This window comes from Haliotis rubra, unplaced genomic scaffold (genome assembly GCF_003918875.1).
Source record: "Haliotis rubra isolate DU_JTF1 unplaced genomic scaffold, ASM391887v1 Scf51, whole genome shotgun sequence".
Lineage (NCBI taxonomy): Eukaryota > Metazoa > Mollusca > Gastropoda > Lepetellida > Haliotidae > Haliotis > Haliotis rubra.
The window spans coordinates 35,544-44,321 of NW_025767202.1; positions in this window are offsets into that span (position 1 = coordinate 35,544).

The window sequence follows — 8,778 nt, forward strand, 5'->3', positions numbered from 1 at the left end:
CCACAGATACAAGATATCATGTATACTTCAGGAGAGGCGACCGTCCAGTTACAGTGTTTTGAACCGCAACACCGGCTCCACAAATATAAGCACTCTCCTGACACAAGGCACACGATCTACCTATCAATGATTAATATTCGTGTTTGTCTAACGTTGCGCTCTATTTGCACTTCCTCTCTGTTTGCATTCAATCGTATTTTCAATGTCACCAAAGAATGGGTTTGCGGATCTGTTTTGTTAAGTGTGTTTATTATGACGCTCAGGTTACTTTCTGAAAAATGTGTAGGCATACCACGTAACGTGCCTGTTTGCGATGACTTGTGTAAACCCAAATCATAATTTCACTGTCCCGTGTTAGACAATACGATTTCCAAGCCCAGATACTAAATTTTATATTAAGATATACAAAATGTTTTCCATCATTTCGAACAACATATGAAGATAAAAAATTGTACTTAGCAGCGTTTATTTAGCGAAACCGTTGGGATTATAACGGAGTGATGTCAGACATTCATCATTAGAATCGTGGTAAAGAGTTGTTTTATAACCACCGTGGGAACAGTGAGAATGCAGGATTCCGACTATCACGGTAGCGTCATCTGAATGGCAGTGTAACATGGCAAAATTTTCGGCAAACCTTCGATTTGAACACCTATATAACACCATTCAAACATCTGGCTTGCCACACGTGGAACGGTTTCGTGAACCACTATGTTATCATATGAAACAAATAATACTCCCAGTGAAATATTCATGCATCACACGGCGAGAGCATGGTGGTCGTGGAAAGGTGGTAAATTATTTTACCCTGCTTGGCTCTCGAGGATATAACAAAGGCTGGGAGGCTGGGAGTTAATAGACATGGTATATGAGAGTGATATCCATGTTTAACTGCACACAGTGGCTGGCAATATAAACCTTGTCAGCAGAAGTATAAACAACGCATGTCAATGACAAAACAATGACATATAAACACATACCACTCCCAGTTATATAACATATATGTTGAGAAATTACCTATGAAATATTCAAACATCACACGGCAAGAGGATGGTGGATCCCTTGGTCCTGAAAAGATTCTAATTATTTCACCCTGCCTGGCTCTCGAGGATATAACAAATAAAAGGAGCCTGCAAGTCAATACACTGTGTATGAGAGTGATATCCATGTTTAACTGCACACAGTGGGATGGCAATATAAAACTTGTCAGCAGAAGTACATACAAACAAACACACACATGTGAATATGTAAAAGTCGCAATGGACTGCCGAGAATCAGCGGTCAGTGTAAGGATATCAGGCATGAAAAACTAAACATTTTAATTAAAGAAAACAATACGATTTAAAACACGGGCTATAGATCGCCAACAACTGCAGGTAGATAACCATACTAAGAACCATGGGGACTTACATTACTTTTGCTACCTGGATATCAGGGGTAAGGATATCTGGGGTAAGGATATCAGATGGAAGGATATCAGGTGTAAGAAAATACGTCAGGTACTGCACAAGAAATCAATGTTGTCCGCCATTTGAATGCATGTGTCCGACGTTTTTAATAAGTGGTGGTGTATAGTTTCGATAGCCAAAATACATTGAAAGAACGTAAAAGTTCGTGATGCAAGTTTCAGTCGATTCAAGCAGAAATTGTAATATGGATATTGGCTAGGAAATTTTGAACGCATCGCGGCATGAATCCCTGTTCGTAGGTGTAGTAAAGTAACGTGATCCAAAACGTTGGGCGACGATACATCTCCCAGAAAAAGGCTTGTGTATAACAAAATGCCCGACTGCATATGACAGGTAACGAAAACCAACAGTGTGTGCACAGTATCGAATGGACACAAAAAGTATGATGGATAAGGGACGGCTTCTTTGAGTAGACAAAGGTTTATCGATATTGGTTATACAGTTCAAGAAAGATGAAGCAAGTGGTTAATTTTCAAGCTGAGTATGGATTTCTTGAGTCGAATCTTAGTCTTTTCAATAATAAGAGGGCGACAAATTTCCTTCCAAGCTTTGTATTGTTCAGGTTTCATGCATTTTACAATATCTTGACAGTGTGTCGCGCTTGTGCGCATGAGAGAGTGCGAGTGATTGACTGCAATAACAACAGAAACAGTACGATAAATAATTCAATGTACATAAAATAGTAGGAAATTAGCATGAAAATACTTGTCTTGAAATTAGCTTAGCGTATATAAACTGACGCTTCCATAATATGACATAGTGACCGTTTTATAATATCTATGTTGTGTCATTCTTCTTAAGTGAGCACGCCTTCTAGGGCTACAACGGTTAGAGTTACTTCCCTTTGGTTTTAGAAAATACAAAAACACAAACTTGGATTTTTCTGATCTTAAGATATCATACTGCTTTATTCAACTTGTGGGGATGCTGTCAGCATCACGTTCCTCAGCGAGGGCACGAGTTTCTACGCAGGCTTCGCCATTTTCTCCGTTCTTGGATTCATGGCGGAGAGCAAAGGGGTTCACAAAAACGGAAAACGAGTTGAAACAATTAATCGTAGTTCAGTTTGTTAGCTTTTAGTTACATTCTCTTCCATGTGTAGAGACAGCAAAGATACAGGTGTTTGAATATAATGTGTGCGATTAAATGACTTGTGTTTTTTCAGGAAACTTCCAGCTGTATCATAACGAACCGACAAACATTTCAATTATACATGTAGTTATTTCAAATTCACTATTACAGACCCCCACAATCAGGCAAAATATCAGGACATGTCTGATTGCTAGTTTGTTAGTCCCAATACTAATACAAACTATACTGGCTAAAGCACAAACGAATTGTGCAATGCAGGGCCTGGACTTGGTTTTGTGGCTTACCCAGAAGCTCTTATGCTACTTCCGGTACCACAATTGTGGGCAGTTATATTCTTTATCATGCTGGTGACGGTGGGAGAAGACTCTCGGTAAGGCGACCCCAACCCCCAACCCCTCACCCCACCCCTCTATATGACAATATACGACGTGGCATCGACTACACACAATGAGAAGGAGAAACATATACATTCCATTTTCACTCTGTATTACTTGATCAAATTCAATACTCGACCAACGTAAAAATCTATATATTCTACGATATTCCCGAGTAACAGGAGTTGTAACATTTATATGTTTGTTCTAGTTTGGAACGACCGAGACAACAGTAACTGCAATTGTAGATACATTTCCGAACAGGCTTCAGCAAAGGCGAGGTCTGGTGACCGCTTGTTTCTGTGGACTCAGCTACATCTCTGGACTTGTTTTAGTCACACGGGTAAGGCGTGAAAAACAAGGATGACCAAACAATGCCTGATTTGTGTAGAATTCATTCCTGAAACTTCACTTTTCATGGAATTTCAAAGTACAAACACAAATATATTTTGATGAATTTACAGGCGGAAGGCTTGTACACAACGTTTGAGCTGCAGAGTAATTTGAGAATGTATTTTATGAACGCTTTATTAGCTGTCATGGTTATGGACATTGGGTTGGGTTTAGTTTCGGGCACTAGCGTTTTATATTTAGTTTAATTTTGTATTTTAGTTATTGATCCTGACTAGGTCAAATTTAACATTAATAGGTATTCGTTTTAATACCATTGTTAAAAACTGCCGTGTCTGCAGATGTTTCTGGTTTACGACTGAGCAATATTCCTGTATGGCAATGGTCTGGACCAAACAAGAAAGACACATACAATCTTGACCAGCGAACCAAAACACGAGATACAACTAGAAACGTTCAGATCAATTGTGTGTTTATAATTCACGCCACACTTAGCAATATACCAAAAAACAGCTCTATTTTCACAGCAGAAGTTAACGCCATATTGACAGCCTTAAAATATATTAACAAACACCCTAAATATAAACAATACATAATCTTTTCCGACTCTCTTTCTTGCCTTCAGACTATTTAAAATCTTTCTCGCAAACAACCACTTTTAATCGATATAACTGAATTATACAATGATCTTTCTACTGGCCAATACGGCATTGTCTTTTGTTGGTTACCCAGCCACGTTGGCATTTCTGGGAACACCATGTCCGATCTTGCTGCTAAGGCAGCACTCAAAAAATCTGTGACACCACTTCTTAATCCATACTCTGATTACAAATCTCTGATTAGATCGTACATCCGTGATCTGATGCAGAAGAAGTGGGACACCCAAGTAGGTATTAATAAATTACATGAAATAAAACCCTATATTGGTTACACTTACTTGGGTTGTCAGTCCAGATTTGAACAGGTCATCATGCGACGATGTCGTATTGGCCACACAAGATATACTCATGTATATCTATTGAAAGGCGAGGATCCTCCGTTTTGTATCCCTTGTGATGAGAGAGTCACCGTCAAGCATATCCTGCTTGACTGTGTTGAATTCTCCATCACATGGGATAAATATTTCAATGTCAAAACAGTAAAGGACCTTTTTAATAATGTTAATAATCATTTAATCATTGATGATGTTTTAAAAGAGATAGATTTGTTAAATGAATTTTGATATATGTTTTGTAAATAGACAAGGTTTTATAATTGGTAGTTTAGATTATCAATTCGATTGTTAGTGGCTGTATCCTCAAAGGGGTTAAAGAACAGTAAAATTATTGTCCTCCTGAGAGGGTACGTAAGTCCCAAAACTTTCAAGGTCAATTTCGCTCTACCGAACTTTTAATGGTAGCATATTCGTTGTTTTAAATTATGGCTTAACTGTCCTACACTCGCCAGCGGCTGAAGGGATGATGTAAATCCAACTGATGATGTAGCTACAGTTTGCACCCCCACAGCATTTCCAACAGTGCATTCATTCCATTTATCATGACAGCACTGATCTTAAACATGTCCGTGATGTTGGTATTTCATTTGGAAGCTTGTCAACAATATGGTCATGACATATTTGATTATAGAAATGGTGTAAATCCAGCTAGTGTCCATGCAGGTAGCAAAAGCGCTGTAAGTCCCCATGGTCCCTGGTATGGTGATCTACTTTTAGTTGTTGGCGATCTATAGCCCGTGTTTTATACTATACTGTAAGCCATTAAAAACGCAATTGGCATTTGTTGTCCTGAAACTTACAAAAGTTCAATTGCAGATTTTTTCCTGCGATACAGAGGATGTAGGGATAAAAGGCTGTTATTCTGGCCCATTTCGAGTTCGAGTCCCGGAGCATTCCTCTCACATGAACTTAGATACGTAAAACTGAACCTTTGACATTTCTCGTAAACACAACCACATTCATGAAACAATGTGCACATGCATTACCTGCACCCAGGCCCTGTAAAAGCACAAGGAATTGTGGAATTCAATCACTTTGAGAAAATGCCACACTTGACACAAGACGAAAGGAATCAGGTTATCGGTATGGTCATCCAAGGTGCTTCAGATGTGATAATTGCCAGGCACTTTAATGTGAATCCATCCACTGTAAGTCGACTCAGACAAAGTTTTCGGGCTACCGGAAGTGTTGCTGATCGTCCGCGACCTGGTGCACCACCTGTGATAACAGCTCGACAAAACCGCAATATCCGAGTTTCACACTTGCGAAATCGGTTCCAAACAGCTGATGATTTGGCCAGGAGGACAATTGGGACAAGTCAACGTAATTTCAGCGCCCAAAAGGTGGAAGGACGCCTTGCTGCCTTCAACATCAGTGTCGTCACCCGTACCGTGGTCCAACCTTCTTGCATCGCCACTGACTTGCCAGGCAGCAAATGGGGCCAATCTTGGCAACAGGACATGGCCAGATGAATCCAGGTTTAACTTATCCTTTGCAGATGGACGTCAACAGATTTATCGACGTAAAGGAGAAAGACTTGCGCCAAACTGTGTCCTTGAACATGATCGTTTTGGAGGGGTGTGTGTCATGATCAGACCACAGACCATCAGAGGCTGCAGACCATCCAACAGCTGTTCCTGAGAAATGTGTGTCTTTCAATGCCCCAAAGACTGCGAGCATGTGTTGCAGCGCACGGTGGACACACACGATATTGACTGCAAGTGACCCCTCCTTTGTTTGATGTCGTTGTTGCGTCACTGATGTTGTTGTTGACTGGACATTTTCAGATGAAATTATTCACAGATGTTCACTTAAAACAAATCTGCCAGTTAGGTTTATATATGTTGAAATTAGTGTGAGTAAAGACAGTATGAATGTCAAATTGCATTTTTAATGGCTTTCAGTATATATTGTCTTCTATAGTTAAACTGTTTTAGATTTCATTACTAGTTTTAAATTCGAATCTGTGATAATCTAGTTATTTTACTGTCCTTCGTTGACAGGTTTTTACAATTTACCATTAATTACTATGTATAAAATTAATTGTTCACGATATAGCTGAAATATTGCCGATGTAACGATAAATGTTAACTCACTCACTCACTTTACTCAAGTGTGAATCGTGAGTACACATATCAGAAGAATGAGTGAGTTTTAGTTTTACGCCGCTTTTAGCAATATTCAAGCATTGTACCATGCCCTGGCCACGGTCCCTTTGATCTTGCCCGTCGTCAATCTATATAGTTACACTACGGCTTGAAGTAACCTTGTCCCACTACAGGTTAGCAAGCCATGCCTACTGTTCCCACGTACATAAAACAGTCTCAATCGAATGTAAACCTTGTATTAGTTACTTCATTCTTCAAATAAAGCTCATGTCTACATCATAATTTTTCATGACCTGTGTAAGTGTACAGTTTGTAAGTTCAGGAAACATTGCACCTCCGTCCGTGTTCGATAATGACAACTGAGTCCCATCTAACACGGCCCATTGAGTTTCCATAACCTCAGCACCTTGCGAAAAAATTGTGACTTCTATTGTATCATCCCATTCCAGTCTATTACTTTCAACTTCGTCAATTATTTGTGACAATGTAAGGTCGTCTATGGTGTCATGCCAATCGTAACTTGACATAGCGGCGGTGTGAAACAGAATGATTTCAAATTCAAACACCCCGCGCAGATTTTGAAAACACGGAATGTGGGCATGGTACGAAGCAGTTACGCTATCCAATCACTCGAGGTTTGTCCAGATAAACGATGGGCAAGCCGGGGTTGATTGACAGCAGAATATGTGTCTCGGGCTACGCCCTCGACATGTTCAACACCGGCTCGCCCATCGTCTATCTGGACAAACCTCTCGTTTTTAGATAGCGTAACTACTACATATACACCAGAAACGGGCTTTACACAATGTATCCATGTGGGGAATCGAACCGGGTCTTCGGCGTGACGAAGCTAACCCACCGCCCACATATCGGAAGAAATAAGTATGCACAAATGTTCTTTTCAAAACAAACCCAAAATGACTTGTCACAGTGGACATAAATTCACAACATTAACATGACTAAGATATGGAGTCAGTTTTTGTTTCTAGAACGACAGTTTGCAACGCCGAACAACACTGACCATACTCCAGTGTTTCCATTCCATTCCATTCATTCATTACGTTGGAGGTTATATTCTTAAAGTATAATTACATTAACAATTACGCATATTTGTTTTATTTCTTAGAGAGTGGGCACCTGTTTGAGGCCAGACTCCGCGTGGGGACCAATCTCGAGGAAGCACCGTGCTGAATACTCCAAGCCTGTGGAGGGGTCGGACTGGAGAAACTCCTTCAGGATATATAAATGGTAGCGGAGACCCATGCTGCTGTAGAGGAATAGGATATATGGAATGGAAGCGTGGGATACGAGGTGCTGCGGTAACAAAGCCTTTGGAGTTAGGAAAATGATCACTTTTAGGATATGTGAATGCTAGCGTGGAATACATTGAAAGTCCTGATTTCACGAAAAGGTGTCAGAGCCTAGCATTTCCTTCAGGAACAATTGGTCCTTGATCAAGTATAGACACATCAACACACGTTGCTGGAATTGTATAACCAGAGAGTATGTTATAGTTAATGTTGGAGAGACTTCTAAATATCTTGTATCATTTTGGCCTTTGTTCTTTAATTTGCGTTTATGTTGACGTTTTGCAATACAAAAGGATACAACTATATAACACCCGAAAGCCGAAAAGGAGGATTTTCTAAATTGTCAAAAAATATCAATAGTTATGTTATTCCTGTATGTTATTCCTGAACAGTTGTTCTTGTATGCATTGACGGGTTTTGAAGTGACAATTAAATTTTGTAACTGAATATTCTATGAAAAGAGTTGAATTTTGGCCGAATCGACAATGTCAGTCTCTGGACCAGTATGTTGCAAAGAACTAATTATAAAGATCCGTCAAATGTTATAATTACCAGTTCGCAATTTGAGACCTTAGACGCTCGAGACTCTAACACCGGAAGTGCAGTTTTACTTATAGAGGAAATCTATATTGTCTATGTAAACTCAGATTTCATTGATTGAGACAATAAGCTTAATCTTTGACTTATATATGTTAGTAATGAGCGTGGCCTGACATACATGACTATGAACTGAAATTGAACCTATTGGTCATAAATTACCTAATACTGCTGAAACAAATATATGCACATGATAAAGTCACAACTGTACAATCGACTCTGCTTTTAGCAGAGATTTCTTATGAACGTGGAAAGGGTTTTGTCAATTTTATCTATTGGTATGATGGCAGCATTGCAATATGGACCTCGATATCAAATCTTTATATATGCTCCAGATCATTTTCAAATAGATCATGTTTTAGGAACTTGTATTTTTCTACAAAAATGGATCCTATAACGGTGTCATCGCTTTGTCCATTTTGGCCTGTGTGTTAAAGTTTCATTTAAATTTCATATATGAGATTCTATTGTGTGTATTAATGA